The following is an 11,128-nucleotide window of genomic DNA, read 5'->3' on the forward strand; positions in this document are numbered from 1 at the left end:
TGACACACCTGTATATAACAAACATTGTGCTCTAACCTAAAACATACCAGTGCAAGCACACTCTTTCACTTATCCCTTTTGTAAGAGCTGGGCGTTTGCTGAGTGGGGCTGTGATGGAGAACCACATGTTCTCATGGCATAAACCACACCCATAATGCATCATCTGCAACTGTGGTTTCCCTTTTTAAAGAGCAAAACTTAAAGGCATGCAGTCTAGAATTTTATCAATGGTTTTTATAATTTTCCTCAGTGCATCTAACTTGACCACCTCATCTGCCTTTGACAAGCCTTCCAGAACATTCTACCTGTTTTTACTATGCTAGCCTGCTTTTTATGCCCATAGTTCATCCAAAACTTTCTAAATCTCAGTCCCCTCATGATAAGACTATTTCTAATGATGACTAATAAATAGCTATTGTGTGCTGGGAAGTTGCCATGCACTGGGTGCTGAGTCAAACACTTGAAATGAGAGATCTTAATTTAACCCTGCTAACAAAAAATCCATTGAGGCAAGAAGCACTGCTATCTCCTTCTGAAAGGTAGAGATAACTCATATTACGAGGCCTCTGTGAGAATTAATTGTTATAATAGCTTTAATAAAGAGCCTGAAAGTCATAGTCACTAGACTCTACCCTCCAATAAAAAGCCATATTAATGGGCCTCTTACTATGTTCAAGTCACTTGTCTAAATATTTAAATTGGATTAACTCAGTGAATTCTCACAGTGACTTTATGATGAGGTAGACACTGTGAATATCGCCATTATGAAGATAAGAAAACTAAGGTACATGTCAAAGCTAAGATTGGCCTCCACGTCAAGCTGGAATTGTAAACCCAAGGAGTTTGATTCCAGAGTCCGCCATCCTAGCTGGGATCATCTGCAAATGGGGTTAACAACCGTTATCTTGCAGAGTTTGGGAAAGGAGTAAACAAAACAGTGATAATTTCAGTCAAATGCTCGCCACCCAGTAATCGCAGGACAGATCTCTCTTCTTTTTGATTCTTTTCTTTTCAACAGATGACAGGGATGTTTGGCAATTATTTTATTTTGCTCAATTCTTCACAGTCTCCCTAAAATAAAAATCAAAACAATGATGGCTTGTGTGGGATTAAACACCCACCTTCACGTTGGGAGATGAAAGACCACCAAATCCATATATAAAACAACTAAAAAAAAGAAGAAGAAGAAGTCGATCGTCCATGCAGACACAATTTCTCTTGAAAGGTGACACAGTCCTTTAAAAATAGCTATGGGCTCCATTGTGCAAAGACAGTGACAGAGACTGACAGCTTTTAGAGAGGTGTAATGTTCCCAGGCATGGCTCACCCTGATAGAGATCAGTCATTCGATCCAGGGGAGAGTGCTAAATGTTAGAGGTTAAGCTGGTATGTTCTTATTACTAATCAAACTTCAACACCATGCCTGGCCTCCTCCGGTTTCTATAAAGAAACGGTAAATTATTGTGCAGCTCCAGCCCAGGCTCTGGGCTTCAGAGGAGCTGTCTGTTCCCAGTCACCAGCAAGTCCTGCATCCTTCCAAAGTGCCCCGATGAGAGACCCCACGTACTCTCCCAGGATGCTGGTAATTTGAGGTTAAGTGATGATCTAGGCAGGAATCCTCTGCTCCTCTAACGAGGAGACAGCAGAGAGGGACATAGACACGGGTGTCCAACTCTGCTAAACAAGTTCTTTCTGCATATCAACACGAGACAGAAAGAGCTGACCTAAGGCTTGGTGCTCATCTGCACCACTGATTCCTTTTCCTCAGAAACACAAAGATTTTGAAGGTGAATCATGAGATTCAGACCTTTCTTCTCTTACTGTGGTAGACAGTGGTGTGCTGGGAAATGCTCACTAACCAGCTCTCTGGGGGGTGGAGGAGCCCTGATTTGGTGCCTTTGCCAATCGCCCTGGTGTAAATGCTCCCACCGTGGCTGATTTCAAGCTAATAATGTGATGTCACTGAATGTGGTGTTAGAAAGAAATTCGCACAGTCAGCTCTTTTGGCATGGGTTAACAGCATGTTAACTGATTAACAGCGTGTTAACCAATACATTATTGGTTAAAGGGCAGGTGGGTGTTCCAGAGTCACCCGTGCTGGGTTGACTATGACACCCCCTCTCCAGGGCAGACCAAGCCCTAGTTCCATGCCTCCAGAACACAGATCTGCCTCTTCTCTGACGTTTGTTGGAAATGTCTACAGCACTTGTAGAACAAGCGGAAAAGGCAAAAGTTGTGCTACTTGATCTTCCAGGGTTGGATCTGTTTAGTCTCTAAGCTTCTGGATGAAAAGAAAAAAAAATTAGTCAGATTGGTGAATAGCCATTCCGGAAAAATGAAAGTAGATTATTTCCCCGGAGCCTGTGGAATCTCATCGAATGCCTCAGAAAGTCCAAGCAGGTGGTGTCATTCCCCACCTCCCGTTTCGCAGATGAGGGAACAGATTCAGAGAGGCCCTTCGCACAAGGTCATGTGACTCAGGAGTAATGGACCTGAGATTTGATCTCGTGTTCGTCTTGCTCCAAAGCTCATGCTTTTAGCCACCACCATGTCCCCACCAATCCCAGCAGAGTATCCATGACACATGGACATCTCGGAGGCTGCATGTGGGCCTGGTGAGATTGCCCAAGAAAGCTAAAATAGTGGAGGAGCAGCACAGGAAGCAGAAAGAGGCGAGGAGGTTCAAATGGATGGAATGAGCAATCAAAATGTATGGAATAGCCTTCTCATTGGAGCAGATTACAAGCATGGGAGCAGGGTGTTCCACAGAAACAGAAATGGGGCCAGATAACTCTTTTAGGAACAGCTCCCTGCATCCTAAGATGGCCATTCCAGGAGTTAGGAATCAGGAGTCAGGAATTCTTTGTGTGGGTCTGAGAGTCACCCTCACCCGCTTCTACCCACTACTCCATGTCCTTCCTTCCGGTCCCACTGAGAATAACACTGTCCCCCCCGCCCCCCCCGCCCCCATCAGTAGCAATCCTTCACATAGCAAAAGAGGGCAACCCAACATCCCGGGGCCTCCTCTTTGCCAAGCTAAGGTCCTTCCATTTCCAGCAGTCCTATGTGGGAAGCCGCTGGTTGATGCACCATCGTCCCTGCCACCTGCTTCTGGAATCTCTCCTAAGTATCAGTGTCTCTTTTTTAGATGCAGTATGAGAACTGGGCACCTGGGATACCAGTGTGGCCTTGTTCTGTAGCACTCATCCTGAGAACAATTTTGGGTTGATTTGGGTGATTATTTCATTGCTATCTGAATTTTTCTCCTTGGAAATTTGTCCCAAGGACAAAAATTGTGGCTGGTTTTGTCCCCTAGCATAAATCTTCTCCTGCATGACAGGCACTCAGTAAGCTTTAGCTCCAGGTGGTTGAGTGGCTGGTCTGAAGAACTTACTATCCTCTCTGCTACATGATTCTTCAAGAAGTGGCCTCAAAACACCAACATCCTATCAAAGAAACTTCTTGGTGTGCCTCAGAACTTCCTGTTAAGTCACTATTAGTAAATACCTCTATCTGTAAGCTCCTGGAACTGATACCACCATGACTTCCTGAGACCTTGTTCAAAGATCTGTCAACATGCCGTTTAGGGGACAGAGCAAGATGACCCAGTCCAGGAAAGACAGTGATAGTATTAAAACCTATCCCTTTCCAGTGCGGTAGGGGTAGGGGGCGTGTCCAGGACAGGACATGGAGGCAGAAGGTTTGGGGACTGCATGGTGTGCTGCAATTCTGAACTCACACTGGGTTCTGAGTGGGCCCAGCTCTCACTGCCAGCTTCCAGGGACACCTGAGGGCCATGGGCACTGGCTCTGTTTCTGCTTCAATCCTGCCTTATTTAGGCCTCTCTGAAAAACTGCATTTTGTAAAAGCCTTCAGTTCCTTCCAGCACTTGAACCCATGGCCTTCCCGGGCAGCCAGGGGTAGCCTGTCCTGATGATCTCGACATTGGTCACTCTCGCTGGGAAAATCGCGCTCATATCAGAGCAGCCTCGCAATCATTTTTCCAGCAAAAGTTAGGCTGGGCTGCCTAGATCTTGGATTCTTGAGAAATAGGTTCCAGAGCAAGCCTCTGAGGGAATGAGATAGCGACCTGGGCTTTATAATGGAGAGGCATGCTTGCTTCACGATGAAGTTAGCATACTTAAAAGTTAACAGCAGCAGCCTTTATTGCCTCTCAGTGTGCCAGGCATCTAGAAACCATCTATTCTATTTTCTTTAATTCTCACAAAAAGGTGAAGTTACGTGTCCACAATTCATGAGCAGCAGTCGAGGCAGGACTCAGCACTACATTTGTGTGACACCAAGACTCCTCTTTCTACCCTGCCTCGTGAGATACCCAGTCCTGGCCAGCATCGTTGGCATTGGATGGGATCATGTAGCTGTGCTGGGCTGCCTTCTCCCATATGGACGTCATCAAAATTAAAAATAATCACAGCTTAGGATCAGTGAGCAGGAAGGGGGCAAGGGTCGAGCTCCCTGTCATGCTCTTGTCACTTGAAGTTCTAACCGATAGGCCTAGGACACCAGCCTGTGGGAACACTGGCTGATCGTGCCAGTGGTCACCCTGTAGCCTGCTGGCAGGGGACCACTCTGACAGCACCCTTGCCCCGAAGTCCAAGCAGGCGGTCGGGATCTGCCTGCTCTAGAAGCCCAGCTCTCATCATGTTGGGGGGATTTGAAAAGCAAGCAGTTTAGCTGTTGGCGGAAAAAGCCCCCGGGCACTGGTCCCACTACTCCTTTTTCTGTGGTCGTAAAGTGAGGCAGCTGCGCCCCGGAACGGCCACCTCAAGTTCCTTCCACATACTCGAGAGGTGTTGCTGGTGGTAAAGTGACTCTGTCCACAAATAGGCCATTTGCATTCCTTCATGCGGTGTCCAAAAGCGATGCTGGGTGTTCTGTACTCAGACCAAGTGTCCTGCTCAGCAGCCGCAGCCCGGAGCGGGCTGGCCATCGAGGAGCAGGTCTGCTGACCGCTGCTGAGGCCAGCAGAGCTCTGTGCAAGGGAGAGACGCCCAGCCCTCTGCATGTGGAGCTTGCGCCATCCTCCGATATCAGACACTGGAAGGAGAGGAGAACCAAGTCTTTCCCTGCTGCTCGCAGCTCAGCATCTGGTAGGGGAGACCAACACATAATATGCTCATTCAACTCCTGCCTCCCGAGCGCTTACCTGGGTGTCCCTGGCCCTAACTAGTTGCTGAAGATCCAATAGTGAGGATGCTGACGTGGCCCCCATCCTCATGGAGCTCAGAGGCAGAGACTGACATCGACTAGGAAAAGCATCGCCCTACCTGTCAACTTTCACGTATGCCAGGCTCTGAAGAACTGACCCAGCAGGGCCGACGTATCCATCAGAAACTAGACACACGGGGCCCTTTTAAAATCAAAAGAGAAAATGAGTATAATTATAATAATAATAATGAGTGTATAATAATGAAGCTGGTCTTGATTACACTTATCTTTATATCGATTATAAAATCTACTTTTAAATCTATTTAGTGGACAAAGGGACCTGCAAATGCCGGAGTGCCTAGGGCCTGAGAACACCGTATGTGGCCTTGGACTCGAATGCTGAGGACTTTTATTAGGGTAGACTGACTAAGGCCTGAGGTTCAGGAAGGCTTCCCTAAAAAATAGTAATTCAGTTTACGGCCATGCCACCCTGAACAAGCCCGATCCCATCTGATCTCAGAAGCTAAGCAGGGTCGGGCCTGGTTAGTACTGGATGAGAGACCACCTAGGAAGACCAGGTGCTGTAGGCATAAATAATAAAAAATAAGAGATTGTAAGCTGACAAGTTCCTTGCAATCTGTGAGGTCAACTAAGGGTTGCCTCGCCTAAAAAAAAAAAGACAAAGAAAAGAAAAAGAAAGGTAGTAATTCAACGGAGAGCCGATGGAAAGCAGGAGTCATCGGCAGGGGTAGGGAGTGTTCCAATCAGAGGGAACAGCACGTGCAAAAGTCCTGTGGAGTGAGGAAGAAGAGTGGCTTTGAGGGATTAAAAGATGCTACAGCGAATGAAAGGGTACCTGGTGTGGGCCAGGGCTGTCAGGGCAGACCGCGGTCTTGGTATCTAATGTCAGAGCTACGGAAGGCGGGAGTGTTTGATGGGAGAAGCGGGGGGGGAGGCAGTTAAATGTTTGTGATTTCAAAAAATTGCCCTGGCTGCTGTGAGGCGATTGAGTTACAGAAAACAAGGTGAGTGATTCGGGGTCTACTGCAACAGTCCAGGCAAGAGATGGTGACAACTTACACTAGATGATGGCGAAGGAGAGAAGGGCAAATCTGGGAGGCGTTTAGGAGGTAACACACTTAGGATGGGCGGTGACCTGAGGTAATGAAGGAAGGGGGAGGAGGGGACACGAGTGGCTCCCAGGGCTTGCCTTAATAAGTTGGGTGGTGGATCTGCCTTCTAGCATCTGGGGAGCACTAAAGAGCATCAAGGTTGAAAACTGTGCGTTGGTTTGTAGTCGTGGAGGTAGCAGGGCAGGAAGAGCAGCCATGAGAGGCTTCCAAGAAGAAGCAGTGTTTTAAGCTAAGCAATAAGGAGCTGTGATTTTGAGGGCAGTGATATTTCTGTTTCTCGGCTCTTCCTCCCACCCCTTCCTCCACTCCCCTGAACGACTGGCATATGGGAGGTACTCGATGAACGACTGTTGAGCCAATGGTGCAGGAATGAGATGTGGTTTGCCAGATGGACAAGGAAAAGACAGAAAAGCTTGCTAAGACGCAGAGAGGCATGGATCCATAGGGAATGTGGCCCCAGGCTGCAAAAACATGAGACACCAGGTTGAGGAAGTGGGAGGCAGGTGAGAAAGGCAGGGAGCAAGCCTCGAGCATCCTTAAGATATGGCTACAAAGGTTCTACAGCAAAAGTTAGTGAAAGTCGTAGGCCTAGAAAGGCTGCTTGCAGAACCAGGCAACTGAGCAGGCTGTTTCGGACTTCTCTGAAAAGGTGATGATATGACTTCAGGATTTCCTGCTCTTTAGTTAAAATTGAGAGCTTGCAAGAATTGGATTTTGGAGAGATGTGTCTGTATGTGGGAGTGTGTGCAGGTGTGTATGTGTTCACGTGTGAGGGTGTGAGTGTGTGCAGGTGTGTATGTGTTCACGTGTGAGGGTGTGAGTGTACATGTCTGTGTTTGTGGGCACGTGAGTGTCACATGCGAGTGTGTGTGAATGTGAGAATTCTCTAGAAATATTCGCTGCAGGAAAGAATGTTAAGAAGCTACTTGCTTAAGGTTGTTATTTGGAGTTCACCTTAAGTCTGGTGTAGAACCACCTCTCTCTTTGAGAATACTAACAGAGTAAATGCTCGAGGCTTAGGGCCCCATCTTGGTCCTCATCCCCACCCCCAGTGCCACGTTGCTGGAAGCCAGGGCAGTCAAAGTGGCTCTAGTTCCTCCTTCAAAATACAAAAGCCCAGCATTAACGACCAGGGGCATTTTCTCTTTGGCACCATTTTTCCAACCACTTCCTCCTGAGGACTAGAAACAACTTTAACTCAGAGTAAGACAAATCATATCCGAGTCCTTCATGTGTATTTTGCTCAATTGATGATCAAAACAGCTCTGGGAGATAGGATTTAGTTCACAGGGGAGGGGCTGCTCCTTTAAGGAGATCACATGGAGTGGTAGAGCCCCCTGTAAAACGTGTGGCCTCCAGCACCAAATTCCAGCGCCTTCTGCTCACGCCCTGTGGGGTCAGAGCTCCAGAGCGGTGGAAGGAGCGCCTCGTTCTCACTGAGGGGCTATCGTGGGGCTCCACCAGGCCTTACGTGCTCCCTTGGGGCAAACTGTTTTAAATTTGGAGGCGTCCAAGGATTCAAAAGAACCGGAAGGCCAGAAGGAAAGCGATGGTTGGCCATGTCCCCTCCAGCTGTCCCTTTTCTCCTCCGTCTCTGGGGAAACCCAGATCCCAGCCAGAGCAATGCCTCGGCCAGGTCCTCCCACCTGTATTCAGCTCCCTGCCCACCAACTTCAGCCAGCGATCTGATTCTATTTTAAGAACGTGGGATGCATTTTTCAGGAGAAAAGATTGTGAAATATTGGGGAGACAGCTCCAGGCACTGCCAGCGCTGGCAGGAGGTTTAGTAAAGACCCTTCAAGAAGACAGACTTTGGATTAAATGTCCTAAAGATTATTTTAGCGCTGTTGAAATGGTTGGGGGTGGGGGGGGCAGTAATCTTATCAAGAAAAGGAGAAATCTTTTATATGTGAGCCAACTTTGGTTTTAAAATGTTATGAAACAACTTCTGACTTTCCCAAACAGGTTTTTTTTCTTTCGTTCCTCAGAGCTTTGTCAGCTCCTGCGTTCTCGCTCTCTCTTTCCCCCTCAATCTGATGCTATCTTTCTGGATGTCTTATACACGTGGTTTGTTTCATACAGTTTTCCCTTTTCTTTTTTTCCCTTCTTTTCCACCCGGGGAAAATATATTCCCATTACTTTTGAGACAGCATGACCTTGTCCACAGGTCCAGGTAGTAGGATGTCACAGAAATCGCACTCAAAGTGGAGAACGTAGGATTAAGATGCACCTAAGAACAACAGTGTGACTGTTTCTAAGGTCGGTTTTCCCTTGGACACATGGGTACAAAATGGAGCATCGCAGTTGTCACGTTCCCTCCGCCACCCTCATCCCTTTGCTTCTACAAGGAGAAGTGGACCGTGAGAACGCGCGTCATTCCTCACTATATCCCAATCTGACGTTTTGATCACGCTCCTTTTCCAGCTACAACTTCCTTCCTCCTCTCTCTTCAGCCACAGTGCTTTTCACCCTTCCAAACTCAAGTCGGCATTCCCTCTCCTGGGAAACGTCCCTCACCTGCTCCTACCCACCTCCCACGTTGGCCAAAAGGTACAGTGTCCAACGGGTGACTGTCACCCAGCACACGTAATGGCCAGATACATGCATACTCCAGGACCCGTGCATCTTCTCTTTTGTTCCCCAGGCTTTTCTTGCGTTCCTGTCCTATTGAACTCTTGACCTTCCAGTGAAATGACCTGTGGGTTTCTTGAAGGCCATGACACACTGACTGACAGGTGTACAAAGATCCTCAGAAAACTTTGCGGGTCTAGAAAACACTAAAGGATGGCCATGGTGTGAAAATGATCACTCCTATCTATAAAACACTCTAAGTAAGAGTTGGGGGCCAACTTTTTTTTTCTTTGGGGGCCCCAAGAGTTAGTGCTAGCATTTGAAAGATTTTTATTTCAATCCTTGCTCTTTCACAGACTGACCATAATCTCGGCCAAGTGCCCTGCCCTCTCCGAAACTCAACTGCCAGCTCTGGAAAGAGAGAGAGATCAGGGTCCACCTGACAAGGTTCATGGGAAGATTACATGGCACATAGAGCGCAGGGCTCCTAATGGGCCCTGACATAAGACAGGCGCTACACACATGACCCCCTCTCCAGGCCAGCGTCTCTTACTTCCAGTTCCATCGGTTTGGGGATCACTTTGTGTAGTAAGATTCATGCAATTGTTTGCGTGGCTAATAGTTATGCACGCAACACTGCCAGTATCATAACCTTGAAATACTTTGAAAAATTTCTCTATGAGTTTGCATATTTTACCATTTCCATTTAGGTTTTGTTATATGATCCTGAGATCAGAGAAGCCTTATATTTCTCTCTCTCTCTCTCTCTCTCTCTCTCTTTCTCCTTTCCCTCTACCTCTCTTGCCCTTGACATTAGTTATAGTTCTACAATTTGAATTATAATGACATATATTGATACTCTATGTTTTAGGCACCATGTCTTTATACCTATATTCCATCTGATTCTCTATTTCAGCGGTTTTCAAGTTATTGAACTTCACTCCTTGATATGTGACAATGTCTGGAGACATTTTTGGTTGTCACGACTGGATGGGAGGTGTGTGCCACTGGCGTCTGGCCACACACCCTACAGTGCACAGATAGTTCACGACCACAAAGAATTATCCAGCTCAAAATTGCAGTAGTGCTGACGTGGAGAAACCCTGTCACTATGATCGAAAGCTCTCTCTTTTCTGCCTCCACTTCTTCTTGGTAGAGTGACCTTTGGCATTGGTGACACTTTTTTTTTGAATTTGTTAAAAAATGACAAAGTATCCTTAGCTGATAAGGTTGTTGTTAATCAGGGCGATATTTAACACCATTCCTAGCACATGAATATTGGCTGCTATTATTTCACGTAATTCCGACAACAATTCTCAGGCTTGGAGATGTTCAGACACTGCTCAAGGTCTCGCAGCTAATAAAAGGCAGAGTCAAGAATCACCTTCGCATCTTTCAGATCTCCCCACCCCGATCTCGCCTTGGTGCCACGAGGCCTCCTTCTTCCCAACTATGAAACAACACGGAGACCAAAATACCCTAGAACACTCTGTAATTCTAGAAGACGTGGGGTATGTGACTATTGCCAATAAGTCCCAGAATCACAAAAGCAGGTAAGGAGAATCTGGGTGACATTCATCTTGCCCAGAGACTGGCCCTAAATCCTCTTGGAGTCGAGAGGTCAATTTAATTCTGCGTCAAGGGTGTGACTGCCTCAGCCCCTTGGCAGGACATTCTGTGATTCAGTCACTTGCTCAGGTCCCTCAAGCAGGTGCCACTTACCTAAGAACTGGCCTGGGTCTTGGCTGCCCAGATCTCAGGTCGAACACTTCCCAGAAGGCTCAGATCCGGAGGCAGGAACCTGGGCCAAAAAGGCGGATAGCGTCATTTCAACAGGTGTCATTTCCACCCCTGGACCGCATCCTGGTGTGCGTACCCCGGGGTGTGAAAACCTGGTGGCTTGGCATTTTCAGTGTCACGGCACTTTATCCCCGGGGTAAAAAAGTGAAAAAGCAGAATACCTGGCGAAGCCTGTCCACAGGCAGAGCTGCCAAATTTCCCAGTAATGTGTTGAGGCAATAGATGCGTGCTCAGGCTGCCATTCCAGGCTTTTGCCTGACACTTGTCACTGGAGAACCTGGCGTGTCACATCCTGCTGCCACTCCCAGGGGGGTGGGGAGATGGGAAGGACACTGGTTGCTGAGGCTGGAACACTGCTCTGAGTTCTGCTCCAGAAACCTAGAGCCCAGAGACTGCTTTAAAAAGGATTCTGCGTTTCCACGATTCCACGAATCCACAATTCCAAGGGCCTCGAA

General features: G+C 47.5%; 1 pseudogene; it reads left to right on the forward strand.

The window, feature by feature from the left end:
• Window positions 1-5,641: 5,641 nt before the first annotated feature.
• On the forward strand, window positions 5,642-5,759 carry LOC111737656 (annotated as a pseudogene).
• Window positions 5,760-11,128: the final 5,369 nt, after the last annotated feature.

This window comes from Pteropus vampyrus, unplaced genomic scaffold, assembly GCF_000151845.1.
Source record: "Pteropus vampyrus isolate Shadow unplaced genomic scaffold, Pvam_2.0 Scaffold29, whole genome shotgun sequence".
NCBI classification, from domain to species: Eukaryota; Metazoa; Chordata; class Mammalia; order Chiroptera; family Pteropodidae; genus Pteropus; species Pteropus vampyrus.